The 22,140-nt window shown below is 37.8% G+C and overlaps 1 protein-coding gene and 1 non-coding gene across 7 annotated transcripts in view; both read left to right on the top strand.

Moving 5' to 3' along the window:
- The window catches only part of CCSER2 (coiled-coil serine rich protein 2), a 148,420-nt gene that overhangs the window by 35,367 nt on the left and 90,913 nt on the right, over positions 1–22,140 (top strand). The window lies entirely within an intron of this gene.
- On the top strand, positions 16,892–16,965 carry TRNAI-AAU (transfer RNA isoleucine (anticodon AAU)). Its single transcript has one exon. It is a non-coding gene; the product is annotated as a tRNA-Ile (tRNA).

The following is a 22,140-nucleotide window of genomic DNA, read 5'->3' as shown; positions in this document are numbered from 1 at the left end:
CTTTGAAGTTTCAGCTTTAAAGGGGGGAAATAGCAATAATGCTGCTTTTATTCTTGCAGTGCATAGACATTTTCAGCCATGTTCTTAGAATTTGTGGGGGAAATTGTAACTCTCAATGCATTTTGAATTTCCTTTTAGTGGTCATTGTTTGCAATCTGTGGTTGCAGTTACTGTATACAGCACTAAATTTTATCTCTATTACTTCAGGATAAACCACTAATTATTTTTAGCTTGAAAATGCAGAAGTAACCGGATCATATGAAGAAAAATCTTGTTTTCTGTTCTGCAGAACTGTGCTCATAAGTGAGAATGTATGTGAGCCATCCAGAAAGCAGTGATTCTAGGGGCTGTCTGTGTGTATGCCCTCTGCTGGATCAAGATGTTAGGTGCAAGGCTGTGTAAGTTTGTGACACAACCACTTTTGGTTTCCTTGTTTATATGCAGCAGGTGTTAAGATAGTTGCACTATCGGTCTTCCATCTTCTCTGTGTTCCCTTAGTTAATGTTGCATTAGTTCTTTTTTAAAAAAAGGAATAAGTCAATTTAGTGGTCCTAGATATGCACCTCTGTGGTTCCAAGCTGGTGGTTGTCGATGCCATTGCAGGACTTTGAAACACTTCTCAGTTCTGCTGATCTTTGTCATGGCAGAGGCAGATGAAAAATCCAAGTTTAAACAGCATGCACCATGTGGGAATAAAATGTCTGACTGACCAGCACATCACATGTTCTTGATTCTTGGGAGAACATTCAGATTAGTGGCATTAGTTCTCTAGAATGTGACAGATGTGCTGCTTGTAGCTAGTATAGGCTCTCCATTTTATGTGAGATAGGATAATACTTTAATGTTACAAGAAGCAGTGTGAGGTTTTCTAAATTTGTCCTGCAGACTAATATGAATGTTCATAAAGTCTTTGATCTCCTTGGATACTTTGCAAAGTATCTGAGGATAAATAACATTTTCTGAGCTAAATTCCTCTTGTTTCCACACTATAGTTCATAATACTGAAATGTTAATGCTAATATATGATTTACACAGATTAAATCCTTTGTATCACACAGTTCCCTCACTGACTGAACACTCACCAGGCTGTGTGCTTTTTAAGCCTCCTGAGTGTGAACAGAGTCCAGACACAGCCTCTGGCTGGGGTCTCTCACTCCTGGCATGCAGATCCTATGTCTAGTATTCCGTGCTCAGACACGGCCGTCCAGTTGCCTAATTCCTAGGACCAATGTTAACCCCTCAGCCTTTCTATAGTTCAAGCACATCCTTTCCTATAATTCCAGCTGTGTGAATAGTCTGGGCTTACAGTATAGCATTCAGGGGCATGCAATAATGAAGGCAGATAGATAGACTTACTTCATGCAGGATTCTAAACATCATTACTCTTAACTTAGCAGGAGAGAGAGACAGATCTAAACAAAATAATAAGTACACCTATATGTGTTTCTCTGCCTCAGTTTTCTCACTACTCTAGAGAGGTTTTTTGGGGCTTGTACAGAGTCTTCTGGGATCCTTCTCATGCAGTTTTTCTTCAGAATCATCGAGCCTTTCTTGGTCGGGTTGATTTCTCTGACCTCGGCTGGTCCTGCAGTTAAACAGGACACCCTTACTATGAAAGCATGCCCCTCTCTCGTGTCTAAGGCTTCTTGTGTGACTGAGTTCCTTGAGTTTATTTATATGTCCCCACCTGGTTTCTTTATTCTACTGCTGAGGATTTTTCACTCCCTCCCTGCAGAGAAATTGGAGGGACTAGTTTTTTCCAGTTTCAGCCAACTAGCTGTCTCAAGGTGTTGACACGAATAGGTGGCCATTAAAGTTTAACAACTGACTGTTTCTGGTCTGGCAGAGATGTGCTAAAGCCAATGTCAGAAAATGTGTGATTGCACATCCACATAGAGATTTTCTATGATACCACGATTTTGCTACTGTAATTCATAAGTTATACATAGATTTTCCCCAACTAGTCACATTTAGACTAAAAATCAGCCCACATGGACATTTACAAATTTAGTTCAACGGATTACATGGATTTCTCAACAAATCCCTTTTTAAAACAACTAAAAGTGGTTTTTACAATCTCTTACTTTTGACAGCTACTGATCCTCACTGCCGTGATAGCACCAATTTGCTGATGCTGTCCCTTTTTTTTTAATTCACTTTATATCAGTGAGAGAAAATTGATGCATCAAAGGCCAATTCTGGTGGCAATACTGTAGACAGTATTAAAAACTGTATAATATCACACGTTGAACTGTGCAACTTGCTAACAAAAGTTTTACATTCACTTAAATACCCCTCAGTTGCTGTTTTGTTGGGAGATGGGATCCTGCCTAATGTGTTGACTATTAAAAGAACTGAGGGGTATGATTTAAGGTTCTTGCCTGTTATAGGCTTTCACGTATGTCCTGTCACCAGCAGGCTTGGAAATAGGGACCAAGATATTCCTATAGTCAAAGGGCCTCCTGATCCCAATGTCACTGGGCACGTAATTGTAATAAAAATCTGGCTTGTTATTGAGAAAAGAGACGGGAAATTTGTAAAGGGTTTGATTACAAAAATAGACGTAAGAGTCTTAAATGTGGTTCTAAACTATTATGTCTCTGTAAACTTGACAAGACAAGATTTTCAATTCATAGAACTAAGCACGAAGGTATGCTTGGGTGCTTATTACTCTAACAAGTTCATTGTACCCCTGTTTTTCCTGGTAACATATTTTATTGCAGATTTGCTTATTATTCTTATTCAAGTATCAGCTGTCAAGAATTAGCTTCTCCCCAGTAAGAATGTGGTATTCACACATAACTGAGGGTTAACTGCCTGACAGATTCCACAGTGACCTTTGTAATAGCTGTTGAGAGCGAAATCATGTAATTTCGTAGGAGCACAGTAAACAAAACCTCTCATTATCTCCTCCTTTGAAATATGACCTTGGACTGAACTGTCAATATCCCCCCCCCCCCCCCAATAAGGTTAGTGTTGTATAATACATACAAAAATTGCTAATTCTTTGCGTATTTTATTTGGAAACGCTTTTAAAAATATTAATTGAATTAACATAGCCTGAAATACACAACATAAATGGACATTCTTCCTGACTTCTTTCACTTAAACAAAAACAAGGTAGTTGTTAGTGTTAAAAGGTTTCTCAAAACATCACCCCACACACCTCCTGGACCATCCTTAAAATTATTTTGTCCTTTCTACCTTGGCAAGCCTGAGATAAATAATAGTCTTACTTTGTGTCCTTAATATGTTGAAAATAAAGATTAAGTTTTTGATGACTAAAATGGTTTCTCTACACTGGAAGATGACATTGTGTGAAAAAATGTTAACATGTTTGTAGATAAGGACTGTGTTTAGTGTTGTCAGCTGGTTGTCAATCAGGAGCAGTAGACACAATATTAAATGCCAGTTTTTATCTACACTGAGTGCTAAGTTGTGTTTAATAATGTGGGTTTTTAAATAAAATATCATTTTCCCGTGCAAAGGAGCCCAAGAGGAGTAAATTCTTGTTGAAGATCTTGTACTGGCTCAGGTTGAGGATATCTCTGGAATCTTCTGATACTTTGATTTTCTCAGTGACTAAATCTGTGTTGGAAAGAGAGCTTCCAGATTAGCATCTATTAGATGCAACAAACCCCTTTTCAGGTTAAACATTGCCCACCTTTTTAAAGGTTTAAATAATCAGGCTGAAATATGATGTTGAACAAAGTTACTTGTTTTAAACTTTCCCCTTAAATTAAACAAAAAAAAAAGTAACTTGCTAAAATGAATGATATTGTGTAACGTTAATTAGTCATGGTACTCTTTACATTTCCATTGCTGTAACTTAATTACTTACAAATCATTTAGTATCAATTAGCTTGTCTTAGATTTTTAAAGTGTTTCACTTATGCTGTAAGATCCTTCTGGGAAGCAAACTCCCAATTTTTAATTTGACATTTCAAATTGATACCGTCATAAATCTAAATAAGAGCTGTTTAATGTAACACTTTTGTACAATTTGTGTTCAATCTAACTTTTTCTATATCCTTGCTTAATTTAAACCATGGGGAAGAGAGAGAGAGAGAGAGGTGCATCAAGCTGCAGGCAAGAATCAAGTAACATGGTGTTATTTGGTCAAATGTATGTAGAGTTTTAAAATATGTACTTTTACTTTTTCTGCTTTGGATATTAAAATTGTCTAGGGACTCCCTTTCCACTTACCCTTTTCTATTACAGCTAATACTTTCAAGTAAATTATATACATTACAATTATGGCTTAATATGAACAACTCAATGTTTGAAATGAAACTAGAACTGTTTAAAACATCCTCTAATAGAAAAGGACAAACTGAAATACTTAGTGCACCATATACATCCATTATGAGAACAGTTGACCAAGTGTTTAGTTTATATTTGTTTATAAAGGTTGTCATAAGCAGATAGTTAAGGGTTAATGTCTCTTACCTGTAAAGGGTTAAGAAGCTCAGTAAACCTGGCTGACACCTGACCAGAGGACCAATCGGGGAACAAGATACTTTCAAATCTCGGTGGAGGGAAGTCTTTGTGTTGTTTTTTTGTTCGTTGTTCGCTCTTGGGGCTAAGAGGGACCAGACATGCACCCCAGGTTTCTCCAATCTTTCTGAAACAGTCTCATGTTCAAAATAGTAAGTACTAGCTAGAAAAGGCGGATTAGTCTTATGTTTGTTTTCTTAACTTGTGAATGTGTATTTTGCTGGAAGGATTTTTACCTCTGTTTGCTGTAACTTTGAATCTCAGGCTAGGGGGTAGGGAGTCCCTCTAGGCTATAGGACTCTGAATACCCTGTAAACATTTTCCATCCTGATTTTACAGAGAATTTTTACTTTTTCTTTCTTTAATTAAAAGCTTCCTTTTTTAAGAACCTGATTGATTTTTTCCCCCTTGTTTAAGACCCAAGGGGATTGGGTCTGAACTCACCAGGGATTGGTGGGGGGAAAGGATGGGGGAGGAAGGTTAATTCCTCTCTGTTTTAAGATCCAAGGAGTTTGGATCAGTGTAGTCTCTCAGGGTAACCCAGGAAGGGAAAGGTCTGGGAGGGGGATAGGAGCGGGGATGGTTTATTTCTCCTGGTCTTAAGACCCAAGGGGTTTGGGTCTTGGGTTCCTCAGGGAAGGTTTTGGGGGAAAAGAAAGTGTGCCAAACAATATATTTTGGCTGGTGGCAGCGTTATCAGATCTAAGCTAGGAATTAAGCTTAAAAGGGTCCATGCAGGTCCCCACTTTTGAACGCTAAAGTTCAAACTGGGGGAAAAGTACCTTGACAAAGGTGTTTTGGTGACTTGCATTTGGATATTTCACCTAATGGAATGCTATGACAAGACACTTTATCGTATGAACTCATACAGCCTCTTTACTGAACCTGTCCTGTTTAAAGGGACTACAGAACTAAAGTTTCATAGGCATGACATTAGTGAAGTTCTTTCATATGACAAAAGGGATGCAAGTAATGGGGTATACTGGCCCTTGTCAGAGTAGAGAGGGCCAGAAGACCATGTTCTAGGGAACTGGTATGAACCAGGAAATAGCCTTGTAGAAGAAGATAGCAGTAAGGGATTGACTGCGTGTACAGAAACTTGCAGAGGGACAATAGGGTTGAGGTCTGTTATTTCTCACCTCTATATATTATTTATTCATTTAAAAACATTTTTGCCATCTCTGGATACACAAATCCACAGTTTGAGAAATGCAAAACTAAGCATCTTTGATGGTATCTTCTAGACTGAGCACTGAGTCCTGTTGAGTAGATAGAAAGATTAACCTAAATAATCTATACAGATGCCCCTGGAACCCCATAAGATTGGGTCCCTAATCCATGAACTATTGGAACTCATTTACAAAACTTTTCTTAAACATTGCTTGAATATATTGTCTCGTACTATAGAATTAGAATTTATAATCCCTATTCCAGGATGAGATATCTTTGAGCTATAATGTGTCTTATTTTTTTGATAGTTTTAATTATCAATTTTGTTGTTAAAAAAAAATCCGACTTGATTTTTATCCACCGTTTGTGGCTCATCACTGAACCATCTCAAATATACTCACATCCTTCTTGACGTGTGGACGTAATTCTGGTAGCAGTTAAATCCATGTCAAATAGAGGCAATAGAATGTTCTTACTTGAGATTCCCTGTTTATATGTCTGCAGATTGCATTAGTCATTCTGGCCACAGCGTTGCTCGGGACTTTGTCACCATCTGCCGATTTGTCCACCATCACCCCTCCTGCAGTCCCATTTTTGCCTATCCCCAAATCTTATTCAAAGTTCCTGCTTCCTAGGATACAGTTCTCCATCCTACCTGTGTGGCCTACATTTTTTGTTCCTAAATGTATGACCTTACATTTGGCCATATTGAAATGCATATTGGATGCAGGCAAACAGCTTACCAAAAAAATCCATATTACTCTATATTGGTGACTTGTCCATTGTTTACCATTCCCCCAGTCTTTGTTAATTTTGTTTTTGCCAAGTCAGTGCTAACAATATTAAGAAAATATAGGGCCAAGAAGTAATCCCTGCGGGACCCTACTAGAAACTCATCCACTTGACTATTTCCTCTCTTTAATTATATTTTTAGATGTATCAGTTAGCTAGTTTAAGTTCATTTAATGTGTGCCTTGTTTTTGTATCATTCCAGTTTTTAATCAAGATGTCATGCAGTTAGCAACTGTTATTATACACTTCAACTTTTATAGTTGCGCACATCACTCAAATTTATGGCCAGTGTGCTAAGTTGCAATGCCACTCACTCATATTTGCCCCAGGAGCTACTCCATCACTGTGCCATGTCCTTCTGAGCCACCTTGTTTAGTTTAGATCGCATTTCTAAAGTAAGTGTGATCCTTCTTCTGTTAAAAGTAGTGCATTTCAGAAGCATTTAGAAACACATCTGCTTCATCCCCTTCCCTGAAGTGAGGAAATAATTTGGAGTTTGTGCCACCTACCAGGAAATTTGGACCTCATATACCTTCTTTCCTTGCTTTAGGGAAGGGGATGATGTGGATGTGTTTCCAAATACTTTTGAAAAGGGATGTGTATTGAACAAGGGGAAAGGTGGGGCAGGAGGAAGTAGTACAGTGACAGAGGCATGGCTGAGCCAAATTTGAGTGGTGTTTGTAGCCTGGCATGCAAGAAAGTGAAGGATGATTATATGAGGTGGTATTTATATCTTTTACAACAACATATGCATCACACAAGTCCTGCACATCCTAAACTATCAAATACTGCATTAACAGGTTGTATGGCTATATGACCAGGTGCAAGAGTCTTGTAGTTGTGTTCCATGAAGCATGACATTCGGTGAACAAGTTATTTTGGCAAATAACCTTTTTTCTTTTAGAGTGGGAAAGCTTATGCATCTGATGCAGTAGCTTGAATTAGAACTGACAGAGTAAATCTTTACTATTCAAGTTGATGTGAAAAAGACTAGCATGGCATCTCTGCTAAATAAGTTCCAGCCGTCCTTCCATTAGTCACTTCTTAAATTTGCAAAGTAGGGGATAAAATAGCTGACATGGTGCTGTCAAGTCAGGTCTCAAATGAGCAGAAACAGTAGTTAGTATTTCCTTTTATTTCAAAGGGTTATAAGTGAGGTTTGTAGCATGAACTTCTGCAATTAAAAATTTCTATTTGAAAATATTCTTTAAACTGTTACAAGTGGCCTTTAACATTTCTGTAACATTTAAAATTTTTTTTGATTTTGTACACAGTCGTCCGTATTGATTTTAATATTTTACATATGATACATGACCTTCCTCAGACCCTGCATAGCGTATGTACTAGTACAGATAGGTTGAAACTGAAGAGAAAAGGAAGGCGTGTATACAGAGAAAATGGTAGAGATGCAAGTGCTAGTTTGTTTGGTTGTTGCTCTCTGGCCTGTACAAAAGGCCCTTCCAAACATCAACTAGGGAGCAAGAAAATCTGTTAAATTCTTTTTGAAATATGATAAATGTATTCAGACTTAGAATTAAGCTCTTCTATCAGAAAACTGAATATAAATCAGTCAGTTTAAAAAACCTTCAGATCAACAGTGTTCCTTTCAGCTATGTGTGTGTTGACAGATTCACAAAATTAAAGCATAATGTAAAATACTTACAAAACACTAGAAAGCCACAAGAATGTGTGTGTGTGTACTTTGTTCTGCCAAACAGTGTTTTATAAGCCTTTACTTTTTGTAATACTCATTTGTGTGCTCTTGGTGACTGATAAAGATTTAGCCTCCATTTTGTTTTCCTCTGTACCCTCAGCTCTAAAAATTGAATGAATTTTAATTTGATTAGGTTTTTGAGAGAACTCAGAGTGAAATCCTAGCCCTATTGAAGTCAATGGCAAAACTCCCATTGACTTCAATAGAGTCAGGTTTTCTCCCTCAGTGACAGGGAGTCAACTAGTGTGGCCAATTAGAATATCACCACATCATTTGTTCAGTGCCCTTATTGTACATAACTGTCACAAGGGAGCAACATATTCCTTTGGGTGTTCTTTGCATTTCAAATTCAGTAACAGTATATAAAGATAATTGCAGCTCTCATTTTATCCCTAAGATAAACAGTGACTGAGTATATTTGACTCTGCAAGTAATTATATCACCATCCCTTAAACTATATAGTGATAGGAAATTTTCTATAGTGGTAGCAACTTTTGCAGCAAAAATTTCAATCCAGGAGAAATCGATTTACTTGGTTTTATTTGGAAAAAGTGTGTTGAGCAGATTAAAACTGCAAGACAATTTGTGCAAGAACTGGGCACATGGTTCAGTTCTATCCTCAACTTCTAATTATTTGTTCACTGGTTGACTGAATTAGAGATGGTTCTAGTGTAGGTGAGCTCTATAATAGAGTTTACTTTCAGTTCTTCATTCATTAAGTGTTTTCAAAGTCTGGCAAGGTCCATCTCCAGAAGAAAAGATTACAGCCTCCTGCCAACTGCATTTTAGGAGAAAGCCATAGGTTCTGCTGCTACCTGGAGTGGTTAATTTGTGTAATACAGTGTGGGAAAACTGCTTAACTTAGGCAGATGATAAAAGTTCTACCAGTTTATACAGGCTTTTACCTCAGTCTGCTGCAGTTTCCCTCCAGGTTGAACATCAGGTAGCCAATTCTCATCCAGCTGCCAGTCTGGTGGATGGTAGAAGAGAGTTGATCATCCATATTGTGAGTGCTCTATGGTTAAGGGTATCAAAGAAAATTGTTTATTACTTGTTAGTTTAAAGTATTGTATTATTTGTAGCTAAAATGCAAACATAGCGCTGATTTTCTTCTGGAGTAAAAACTTCACTTTTTCTTTGGAAAAAGTCTTATAGCATTGATCAGAATTTTTATTTTCCACAGATTTATTTAGACATAACATTTGTATTACCATGGTGTCTTGGAGCCCTAATTATGTACCAGGATGCCATTCTGCTAGTGGCTGTGGTTCTAATTAAGTTCTACATTATACTACTAAAAATGTCAACAGGTTAACAGTGAGATTTGTGTAGTTCACAAAGAAGTGTTTAAAATTTTACTTGAATTCCCTATGTTGATGGTCAGTTTTTCATGCAGCTATTTTGTAAATTCATTAATGGAGGCTAGATGGCAGTAAAAGAACACTTTCTGTTGCTGTGCGAACTTGAATTGCACATTAGCAAAAGCAGATGTAACCTAACAATTGGTGAAGGCTTGACTCAAAAGGATTGCTGCTGATTTTTCTGGTATTTTTCTCTAATGCTGTTGTTTCTAATTTTTTTGTTTTGTTACCATATATCAAAATACAAAACTAACAGTAAACCATTTTATAAAAAACCACTAAGCATAGCCGACTAAATGTGTTACAAAAGTAATAGCTTAACCTAATAAAATCATAATTTTCTGTCTGCGTACCATACACCCAGGAAGAACACTATGGCTTTTAAAAATGTTTTCCAGAATAATAGAGATTTGAAGAGACTGTTGCTTCTGATCATTAAAAATAAAATGTCTTCCTGTTATTGAACATGAAAGCCTTGTTGCATTTGTTGCCATGGCAACTGTCTCCTTATAGGAAATACTAGTGGTTTGGTTTAATTATATCTAGTGTGACTTGTGATATATTGTAGTAACTCTGTTCCTGTTTTCTGCACTTTATTGGTGTCTCTTAGGGCTCCATCTTTTGTTCCTTCCTTTTCTTCCTTGATACTATCTTCCTGATGCTGGGTGACTTCAACAGCACTTGTTGCTTTTACAGTACCGTTTCTGCAATGACTTCTCTTCCTCTTATCAGTCTTGCAGGAGGGAATATCTGTCAGTTTCTTTTTTTCTGGATGCCCAGTTGCTCACTCAAACTCTATTATGAAATGGTGAAAAAAAAACTGATTTTCTTCCTCCATTCTCTTTGGTATCAGTGTCAAGAATTCTACCGTTCTTCAGGTTAGGGGGAAGAGGGATAGCTCAGTGGTTTGAACATTGGCCCGCTAAACCCAGGGTTATGAGTTCAATCCCTGAGGGGGCCATTTAGGGATCTGGGGAGCAAAAAAAAAAAAAAACCTGTCAGGGATTTGTTAGTGAAGGCAGGGAACTGGACTTGATGACCTTTCAAGGTCCCTTGCTGTTCTATGAGATAAGTATATCTCTATATATTATATTACTATTATAGGTTCACCTTTCTGGAGTTGTATTAGATTCTCCTCCCTTTCCTGCTGTCCACATGCAGTCTGTTAAATCCTGCTAGTGTTTCTTCTGTATCTTCAAATTTTGACCCTTCCTTTCTATCTCAACTGCTATAGCACTGATTCATTTTTCTCATCTTTTCCTTAGAGAACCAGTCACTTTCTCTCTGGCCTCAGATTCTCACATTGCACCTCTCACATCTATCTAACATGTTGCCTCTAAAATTTTCCTCACCTACCACTTCCTCCAACTCTTCCCCTCAAATTCCTGACATGGTCCTTCTCAAACTGTCTATTGCATTGAAGCTCCTTGTTTTCAGTGCCTAGCACAGCTGAAGGGACATGTTAGCCCTAGTCTCCTCCAGTTTTATATGTAAAATTGTATGTGAAATTAGTTAATATTTCATAATGATATAGTCCACCTTCAAAACATGTTAAAATTAAGTTGCAAAGATATAAATTCCTTGAGTATGGAATAGATATTTTCCTTTCTCAAAATGTGGCTTTGTACTAAGATGTACAGATCTGTGCAAACATAGGTATTTTTTCTCCCTCCTCTTGCCCACCAAAAAAAAGTACACTAATCCATACCGGAATTGATCTCTGCCTTCATCCAGCTGAATCTGAAATAAAGCAATGGAGACTACCAAAGAAAGTGAATAACTTTAGAAATATGCCACAAATTTATTGAGTAGGTATATTTTGGTCTTATAACAAACTCCACACCAAAGCATGCCGATCCAAAATTCTGATATTCTTGTCATATGTTCAAAATCATAAAAATGCTTCTGCTAATCACAGTATTGCAAAGATAAAACATGCTGGTTGCTTCTACAGCTATCCTATAAGAGGTACCAAAGCAATTTTATGACAAATATGAAAAAATGCAAGAGAGATGATTACTTTATGTATTTTTGTATGTTTTGATTGCATCGCTGCCATTTTGGCTGAGTATTATTGACATTAACACTGCCCTGCCAGTTGCTTCAATGGAGAAAATATTCAGGTAGAGTTTTGTATTTAGTGAAGTGTAATAAAAAAAAAAAAAGCTTCAAAGTGCTCCTTCAGCCAAAAGCAAATGAGAAATGAGCTCTCTTAGAAAAAGCTTTAGAGCTCCTGTCAAGCAGGCTAATAATTCCTGCATATTTCACTTTACAGCAAACAGCCTTACAAAACAACAAATCACCCAAATTGTGGAAAAGTTATTGTCCAAAAAAGGCTTCACCAAAGAAAAGAATTAATGTAAGAAAAATAAACTTAATCTATCATGAAATCCTATGAGCCACTGAAGAAATAACATTTACCATTTCCAACCTAAAGAAAATCTCTCTGCCATTGTTAAAGTGGGCAGTGAGGCATCCTCTTACCCATCATAATAGACAAGTCTTAGGCCAAGAAACAGTCTCCCTTGACAGAAGAGTAGACTGAGGAAAAGTTTCAGCCCAAGTTGTCTAGACCCATGAAGTGCAACCCTTATTTGGTGAAAGTATGCTTTGAATATAACAGAGCGTGTATGTGAAATCTGCTATTTTGACCTAATGTGGAAGGGGAGAATTTACTTGTTCACATAACTCTAGAAAAATCCTGAGCTCTTTTCTCTTTTTCCACTGGCAGTTTTACAAATGGAAGTTTCCAAACATGTTTGAGATCTGAAATCGTAAGTGTTCTTGAAGCTCTTGATTTTTAACCTTAAGCATAGAATTTAAACTCCTTTTTAGAGTCATTAATGGCAACAATAGCTATATATTTGTTTTTATTTATGATGATTTTATTTGTGATGATTCACACACTATAGAGTTTACTCAAATATTGTCTTGGGGCCCCAATCCTGCACCTGTACTAGGTCTCCTTGAAGTCAGTAGAACTCTACATGTGCCCAGGTCTCCATGTCTGCAAAATTGGGGTCTTGGTCATGTGCACTGTAAGTCTTTCACTGTTCTACCTTTGTCCTTCTCTGTAGACAGAATAACCTATGTGGACTAAATTTCTGCTTAAGAAGGGACTCTGTACCAACCGTAAAGGTAGTGGATGTATTTTTCTCCAGGTTGCTGTTTACATTTTTTTGACACTTAAAAAATGGAATGAGTTTCAATATTATCTTGTTCCCTGGCGAATTAATCAATGCCATTCCTTTTCAGGTTTCTTACAACCTCCCCACTCTCTGTCCTGCCTTTTCTGCTGCCACCTTCACCCATGAAATACTAGGAGCTAAGTATGGTGTGTTTAGGGCTCTCTCCATCTGGCCTGGGTTTTTCAGACTTCAGCTGTCTGGAACTCCAATCCCCTGAGTAGCAGCAGCATTGCATTTCCACTGGATTGCTAAACTGCCCCTTGATATTTTGTTATGGAATTCTACTTAACTTTGAAAGTAACAAGAAGGAAGGAGCACTTTCCTACTGAATAACTTTTTCAAACATGTTTGATTACATTTGTCTTACCTTTCATTTTGTCATAGCTTTCTTTGTCATGTTAGCCAATTATCAAAATATTCATGATTAACTTAAGTATGTGTTGCTCACAAAAGGTGCTGGCCTATTTGTCCTGGAAAAATGTTGGAAAGACGGCTCTGGAGAGTAAGGTCCTGGAATCACAAAGACAGCACAGACAATGGTACTGCAAATGCACCGCTGTCGTCTCACTCATTGACCTCCTCTGATATGGAGGATCCTCCTCTAAGGGCAAGGAGGAGGTCTAAGTGTCATGGCCACTCAGTGATTGATCTCTTCTGAAACTGCCAACAAGACTGTCTCTGCAGGTGTGATAGTCTGTGATGTGGATGACTCCACAAGGAACTGAATTAAAACTACCAATTCATTTCACATAGATCATCAAACAGACAGTTACTCTCCTTGGCTGGCTGAGCCATGGAACTGGAGCTTGTTTCCCCTCCTATTACTAATCCCCTAAATCAATGGCTTGTTTTACAATTACTCTTTTCTTCCTGCTTGATGTGATATGAAGTCATTGTGCTGAATTTGATGTATATATTTCCATAGCAACAGACTGATAAACATGGGATTATGACTTCATTGCTATGTTAGACCAGAGGCAAAGCTTATATTTAAATATAGACTTCTTCAATGATCAGAAAAAGGAATACAGGTAATAACTGGCCAATCATTTGTCATTTTTATGAACTGTTAAAACTAAAGATCTTTGAAAGTGGCGTTTCAACAATTTCTGTGTGTTTGCCTTTCTGGATTGTCAGCACTTTCGGAGGCTGTACTTTGAAGGCATGCCTAAGAATGTTAGGAGAAAAATATTTTTCATTACTGTTTTTTAAACTTGTTTTTATCTTTAACTGCTAAATAACGTGTTCATTCTGTCATGGTGGTGATCTAAAGAGCTATATCAAAATGTCACCATTTTTTGTTTGAACTTTGTTTCAATATCTAATAGGACTTGAATACAATTTTATCTCATTTTCCCAAATGTGTCCACTGTGACTGCATGCAGCCGTTAGGGGCTCTTCTTGCAGCTACAGCCTCCTGGGCTGTGATTTGGGAGGGGAGAAGCAGTGGCCCCTTGGGCCCTGCTCCCCTCTGGAGACACACAAGCTGGAGGTGCAGGCAGCTGATGAATTCTCCACTTTCTCAGGGCAGGGGGGCAGGCTTCAGCTGTGGGGCTTCAGGCTACGTACATGCAGTAGCAGGCTCTGGTTCCAGGCTCTGGTCCCCAGATCGCCCCATGCCATCGTCCCTGGGTCGTGTGGCCTCCCTGCCCACCGCCGCATCCAGGGCTTAATTTCTCCCAGGGCTTGCCGGGGCTGACTAAGTCTACTGTGAAAAGTAATATTAACAAACATACAAATCACTTTTCACAGCAGCAGGCTTACTAAAGACTTACTTTTTAAAAAAAGCAACTAGAAAAGCAAAAGAAACAAAAACAAAAAGACAAGAACATGCAAAGCACCTTATTTGTGTTTCTATTCTGTTTAGGTCCAGTAAAGAATACAGACCACTGTACATTATTTTTATTACTGGTTCTGGGAAAAACCCTACATAAATAAATTACCATGATTTCAACATGTATATATGCATATTTATTTGTTTTTCCTAAAGTTAATTAAGTACTTTAGGTAAATTTGTCAGCGCGGCCACCTTCAAGAGTTGGTGGCCACACTCTGAGGCCATGACAAATTTTGTTTAGAACACCCCTGGACTAGAGAATCCTGGGTTAGAATTGTTTTACTGTGAGCAAGCTGTAAAACCAGTGGCTGTGAGCTGTCTTACAGTCAATTTATGTTTGTTCTTGGAATCTTCTCAAAGTGGATTAACAATGTTTTTTTATACCTATTGAATAAACTTTTGAGTTTGTTGCAAATGAGTAGTTTATGCGAAGGTGTTATAGAAACTTGTCTGTCCTTAACTACTTTTTGACTTTCAACTCTATTTCCATGAATAGCCACAGAACAAAAAAACTCATCTGTTCTTACTATGCATTAACTACAATCTCTAAACTATACTTTGCTGGCCTCTGTATGAGAATGAGGCTAGAGGTACAGCCAAGCTATTAAGGCTTGTGAAGTCCAAATAAAATGATAGTTGCTCTAGAGTATAGTAGGGACTTTGGCTGAGACTGTTGAAAAAGAATCCTTTGCCAAGTAAGCATCACCAGGATTGATTCTAAAGATGAGGTCACCTAGAATGTTTTATTTCTAAATTTCTCAGTCACAAGGTGGAGGAACTGATATAGGTACTAAAGCTTCTCAGCAAAAATCTTGTAGGAACTTTTTAAGACAGACAAAAACTTATTTTTCCATAGCTTTCTTGGAAATGACTGAACCATTTTTGCTGAAAAATTCCCTCCCAAATTCATCTTGAGACAGACATCTAGCATACATTTTTTTTTTAGCCTGAATGAGTGAGCTGTGCTTAGATAAAGCAACTTAAAACTGAGTCTTATCGTGGAAAATGTTAGGTGACTTCACTATATGTCATTACCAGCATCACCTATGATACTCTTTATGATGACAATTTATGATGATGTGTCATAAGAACAGCTGAATGTGATGACAGAAATGACTAATTCTTATATCCTGACATCTTAGTTTGCAGTATGAGATTAAAATACTAAATAGAATAATTTACTGTAATTCAGCAAAGTATATCTGTAATTACTACTGTGCTACATCTTTAAGCAAACAACTTTGGAAATATGTAATATAAATTATCTTGCTTGTTTACCTTTATATTTATTACCACATGTTTGGCAGTGAAGAGTATTCAGTTTATGAAGACTCTCTATCCCAGTTAAACTACCTAGATGCAGTGGCTTAGTGGCTCTAAACTATATTAGCGCCAATTTCAAAATCACTCTCGTGTCTGAAAATATTTTACCTTAAACTTCAGCATAATGTTAGGGGAAAAGATCTTTATAATTTTCATTTTATTTTGTTCATTTAGCAGTGCTTTCTATATCAAAGGTTTCACACTTTCCCTGTTATGTTCATTTCTCTTTTTATTTATATGAATGTTTCAGAGCTAAAGAGAGATTTTAAAAAATGATTCAAGGAATGGCAGAAAGGAATGAGTAGATATAGTATCTGAATCTACTTTAAAGTTTTCTTGCATTTTAACGTAGCAGAATTCCTCCTTAACAAATCATATTGACATAACACAACAAGGTAAAATTTTAATAGGATATATTAAGTGGAAAACTATAGTGGTCAAAGTAATATTCATAGGTGTTTCGTAGAATCATAAAACTGCAAGGGACCTCGAGAAGTCATCTAGTTCAGTTCCCTGCACTCACGGCAGGACTAAGTATTATCTAGACCATCCCTGACAGTATTTATCTGACCTGTTCTTAAATGTTCAAGATTCCACAACCTCCGTAGGCAATTTATTCCAGTGCTTAATCACCCTGACACAACCTAAACCTCCCTTGCTTCAATTTAAGCCCATTGCTTCTTGTCTTAGCCTCAGAAGTTAAGAACAATTCTTCTCCCTCCTCCTTATAACAGCCTTCTATGTAATTGAAAAGTGTTATTGCACCACCCCCCCCCCGCAATTATTTCAAACACAATTATTTCAATCCTCCTTTATAAGTCATGGAATAGGGATAGCTCAGTGGTTTGAGCATTGGCTTCCTAAACCGAGAGTTGTGAGTTCAATCCTTGAGGAGGCTATTTAGGGAACTGAGGTAAAAAGCTGTTTGCGGATTGGTTCTGCTTTGAGCAAAGTGTTGGACTAGATGACTTCCTGAGGTCACTTCCAACCCTAATAGTCTATGTCTGTAGGCTGGCTAGCTCAGCTGGTTAGAGTGTGGTGCTAATAATGCCAAGGTCGTGGGTTCAAGCCCTGTGCTGGCCACTTCGTGTGTGGGATAGAGAGGGTGGCACTTCTAGGGATAGCTCAGTGGTTTGATCATTGGTCTGCTAAACCCAGGGTTGTGAGTTCAATCCTTGAAGGGGCCATTTAAGGATTGGGGGCAAAACCCTAAGATTCTATGATCTATGTTTTCTAGACCTTTAATCATTTTTCTTGTTCTTCTCTGGACTTTCTCCAGTTTGTCCACATCTTTCCTGAAATGTGGCATCCAGAACTGCACACAATACTCCAGTTGAGGCATAATCAACACAGAGTAAAGCGGAAGAATTTCTTCTCGTGTCTTGCTTACAACAGTCCTGATAATACATCCCAGAATAATGTTCACTACTTTTTTGCAATAGTTTTACATTGTTGATTCATTTAACTTGTGGTCCACTATGACCCCCAGATTCCTTTCCGCAGTACTCCTTCCTAGGCAGTCATTTCCCATTATGTATGCGTGCAACTGATTGTTCCTTCCTTAGTGGAGTACTTTGCATTTGTCCTTATTGAATTTCATCCTATTTACTTCAGATCACTTCTCCAGTTTGTCCAGGTCATTTTGAACTATAATTCTGTCCTCCACAGCACTTGTAGCCACTCCGAGCTTGGTATCATCTGCACATTTTGTAAGTGTACTCTCTATGCCATTATCTAAATCAATGATGAAGATATTGAGCAGTACTGGACCCAGACTAATCCCTACAGGACTCCATTCATTATACCTTCCAGCATGACTGTGAACCAGCAATGACTACTCTCTAGGAACGGTTTTCCAACCAGTTATTCACTCACCTTATAGTAGCTCCATCTAGGTTGCATTTCCCTAGTTTGTTTATGAGAAGGTTATGCGAGACAGTATCAAAAGCTTTACTAAAGTTTAAGATATACAACATCTACTGCTTTCCCCCCATCCACAAGACCTTGGGTATCTCTGTCACAGAATCAAATATCCAGTATTGCAATAACGTTATGCAGCTGTCTTAAAACCACTGTTTGTTTTTTTTTGTATTTGTGATACACAGTTGGTCGATTGTGGAGTCTAATCTAGACATAGTAATGAGTGTTAAAACAGTAATGCTCTACTTTAAACTCAAATTTCATATGCAGTACTACTTGCAGGTTTGTAATCTTGTCCTTTTTTAAACTATCTTTCTTCACTTAAATATGAGAGAGAACCATTAGAGGAGTGAAGTTCTGGAACAGCCTTCCAAGGGGAGTAGTGGGGGCAAAAGACATATCTGGCTTTAAGACTAAACTTGATAAGTTTTATGGAGGGGATGGTATGATAGCCTAATTTTGGCAGTTAATTTAGTAATTGATCTTTGATTATCAGCAGGTAAGTAAGCCCAGTGGTCTGTGATGGGATGTTAGATGGGTTGGGATCTGAGTTACTATAGAGAATTCTTTCCTGGGTGCTGGCTGGTGAGTCTTGCCCGCATGCTCAGGGTTTAACTGATCTCCTTATTTGGGGTCGGGAAGGAATTTTCCTCCAGGGCAGATAGGCAGAGGCCCTGGAGGTTTTTCGTCTTCCTCTGCAGCATGGGGCACGGGTCACTTGCTGGAGGATTCTCTGCAGCTCGAGGTCTTCAAACCACAATTTGAGGACTTCAGTAACGCAGATGTAGGTTAGGGGTTTGTTACAAGAGTGAGTGGGTGAGATTATGTGGCCTGCATTGTGCAGGATGTCAGACTAGATGATCAGAATGGTCCCTTCTGACCTTAAAATCTATGAGTCTATAATGCTAAGGATTAATGAAAGGCTTCAGGGACTAAGCTCTGCACATCTGTACTGTTGAATGTAAGTTTCTTTCCACTCTGTAAGCAGTGTATATGAGTGTTGTAGCTCCCCTGTCATGCTTCCCTGACAGCATTCCCCAGCTTCCAGGATTTAACCTGGAGCAGGGGCTGTGTGTAGCATCTCCTGGCTCCATTCCAACAGCCTCACCCTGAACTAGGAATGGAAATCTGGCCTGACAAATGCTGCAGATCTAGCTGATCACCTGTTTTTGGTCATCAGGAAGGAATTTTTTCACCCATGGGCCAAGCCACAATGAATTAAGTAGGGATGCAGTTAGTTCCAAACTGAGGTAGTTGGTGTGAGTTGTTGTTTCATCACAAGTTGCAGTCATTTTCCAGTACGGGTAAAAGGATAAAATTTAACGATTCTCAGAGGTTAAAAACCTGGACCTTGGGCTCATGGGTAGGGTGAGAACTTATGACATTTCCAGGCCAAGGTCAGACCTTATGGCCTTTGCAGGCTGAGGTCCCCACCCTTCTGCACCCTCTGTACCCCTAGCAGAGGGAGGGTGTTAGGACTCAGAGAGAGCTGAGTCCTGCGGGGAGGTAGGCTGAGGAGAGCCTACTCGAAGATATGGGTTATATTGTAAGTAGCTGTGTAACCACCATGAAGGAACCAATTAAATATTTGGTATAGGAGAATGAGAGTAATGGGCAGGTAGTGCCCCTCCCCTGTGCTAAAGTTTAATAAAAGTTGCTGCCTGCTGCTTAATTCCATGCATGTGTCTGTCATTTCGCTGCTGTGTCCACGTCAAGCACCTGGGATATCTTTTTGTGTAGTTCTGGCAGGCTGATCTGTTTACAGAGGAAATACTGATTTAAAACTGCATCTGACAAGGCAGTAAAGAATTGAGTCAGAGTGCTCTAAATTTCACAATGGTCTGACTGCAAGCATACAGATGCACAAACTTCCCTTGCTAGTATACAGTAAATTATTTTGTCTCCATTCAGCATTGTCATAGGGGATGCAAGACTGTTTTTTACAATTTAAGGGTACATTTTCTGTTTTTTTTTAAAACAGAAAAACAGCCTAAAGTTTACTCTCCTCATTACAAGTCAAATTTTCATAAATAAGCATGAATAATTGTTGCTGATATACTTTTAAAAAGTACACCTGACTTTTCAATGGACATGCTCTTTTGAAAATCTTTGGTCGTTATTTGTCCACAGGAAGTGTAGATATCACAGTCTTCCAAACATCCCAGCAATACAATATGAATAGTTCTTATTAAATACATGATTTACTGTTATCTCATAACTTCAGAAAATAATGTATCGTGTATGGTATGCATAACAGGAAAATACTGATGAGACAACAGAGCTAAATGTTGGACATAAATATTGGTCATCTTTCTGTTGCATCCATGTCAATGCTCTTCTAGAACCCATCTCCTAAAGCTCCAAAATCCAAACATCTTCCATTTGAGCACTAAAGGAAGATTTGCATTAGCTATAAGCTATAGAAAAGGACCCTTTTCCTTGTATTCCTGTGAAATTACAACCCGTCAATAGAGGATGATGTGCTCACTCATGCATATAGTATTCAATCCTGCATCCACTCGAAGTCAAAAGTACAAAATTATTAATATTCAACTCACTAACTCAACAGCAAAAATCAACAATAACTTTTCTTAATTACAGTCTTAGAGTATACCTGAGGTATGAAGTGTTCTGAAAGACTGCATCTTATGGAAGAATCAAAGGGATACCTTTTAGAACAAGCAGGAGAGAAATGTTAGACATATGTCAACAACAAAGCAGGGTAACTTTTTAGTGATCAGTAATCCAAACATAATTTGAATTGCCTTCAAATGTCATAGAAACATTTTCCTTTGGCTTTGGAAGAAATCTGGCATTTTTCAGCCCAAATGAGTTTTCCCAAGCCCTGGTTAATAGGGTTGCTAATATAAGGTATTCAAGTGGAAGCTCATTCAACTTGAACTGTGGAGGGGCTACTGCCATTTCAATAAAGAATTGTTAGATATTCTAGTTCTTTTTAGTGTTAGGAATTTTCAAACAATGAAGACTCCCCCCCCACAGTTTTATACTACAGTCTTAGTTGCCTCCCTAAACTTATGATATTCTCATTGGTGGAGGTGAAGTGATAAATGTTCTAGTTGGATTTAGCCCCCCTCTCCCGCCCAATACAGTGCCTCCTTCAGGGAAGAAGGGAAGTTAGCAAATGGTGTAGATGCCCAAATGCAACAGGGCTGTTTCTTGAAGTGATATTACTTCACATTTTGATCAATTAATCTTGTATTTGAAAAAGATGAGCACATATATTAAGAAATGAGAGCAGACAGGTTTTAGTTGTAGAGATCACAAAAAACTTAGACAATTAACAAAACACGATCTTTAGAAAAGAAGAAAGGCCCTGCCTAGGGTTTTCTTCAATTTGAGAGGAAAACAAACTGCTACAAAGCATTGTCTCACAACCTTTAATCTAATAGAATTTTATGTGTTGGTTTTATAGTTTTCATTACTAGTTGACACTCTGCATTGTTAAAGACTTGTATGGATATGCAAATCACAATTTAAAGCTGAAATTTCCATAAATATGATGCTAAGTGTGAAGCTAAATATCCCTATTAGTGTGATAACTTTTTGGAAGTCATCACACTATCCGGCTATCCTCAAATGTGCTCAATAAATAGAGGCTATCATAAGGCAATTTTCTATATGAAAGATCTAGCATTCTCACATACAATGTGAATATAATTGCTTCAGAAATGGTTTCTTTTCTGAAGAATAACTTGCAGGATATTTAATACAATTGGTGAGGTGTATAAGAAAAGTAATGAATAGATGTGCTTTTTTTGTCCTGAAGAAAATAATCAAAATATTTGGTCTGACTTCTCTCTTATCTATTTAATTGTTAAGGTTTATAATAGTGAAGCCATTTTAGAAAAAATTGAGTGCTACCTGCTATACTGCTAGAAGTTGTTACATATAGCATGGGAAGAATACTGCTGCTTAAAGGAAATTCTTTGAATGTGTTTTTTTTTTTTTTTTTTTACATTTGAGGGGGAAAAGTTTCCTCTCTTCAAATAAAAAAAATTGTTTTATTTAAACTTCTGCTTTACGTATATGCCATGTTGAAAGCATTAGCAGATAATGAACAAAAGCAAACACATTTTCACAACATTCCAAGGTTAGAAGCCTCAGTGGAAACAAACCAAAAAAATTCCATCACTGCTGCCGCCTCCTCCTCCTCCATTAAAACTCTAAATTTTGAATCACGGTATTCATCGTAAACCCATGACTACTTGAATACAATCTCTTTTTGTCAACCGTGGTCACTTATGCTGAAAAAAATGCACTGCTGCTATTTCTTAGCACTAAAGCTTGTGCAAGTTCTGATACATGCAAGCTAAGATT

Source organism: Gopherus flavomarginatus, chromosome 6, assembly GCF_025201925.1.
Source record: "Gopherus flavomarginatus isolate rGopFla2 chromosome 6, rGopFla2.mat.asm, whole genome shotgun sequence".
In the NCBI taxonomy this organism is placed as follows: Eukaryota; Metazoa; Chordata; order Testudines; family Testudinidae; genus Gopherus; species Gopherus flavomarginatus.
Note: the sequence above shows the minus strand (reverse complement) of the source record. Positions and strands in the feature narration are given on the sequence as shown.